Source organism: Sinocyclocheilus grahami, unplaced genomic scaffold, assembly GCF_001515645.1.
Source record: "Sinocyclocheilus grahami isolate Dianchi unplaced genomic scaffold, SAMN03320097.WGS_v1.1 scaffold2061.1, whole genome shotgun sequence".
Lineage (NCBI taxonomy): Eukaryota > Metazoa > Chordata > Actinopteri > Cypriniformes > Cyprinidae > Sinocyclocheilus > Sinocyclocheilus grahami.
Window position 1 is genome coordinate 21525 of NW_015507240.1, and position 209 is coordinate 21733.

The window sequence follows — 209 nt, forward strand, 5'->3', positions numbered from 1 at the left end:
ATGGATAACCCCATTTCGTCAAAATCCAAAGATGAGGGATTTGCACTCAAATCTATCGGACGACCCTTTACGTTGTCAAGCGACGAATAGGGGGTACCCTCAACGTCTGCTTATGGAAGTTACCAAACGGCAGTATGTGACGAATAGGGGTGAGACTGTGTTGCTTCCTTCCTGCAAAAAAAGATCTCTATGAAGAATTTCAGTCAGGT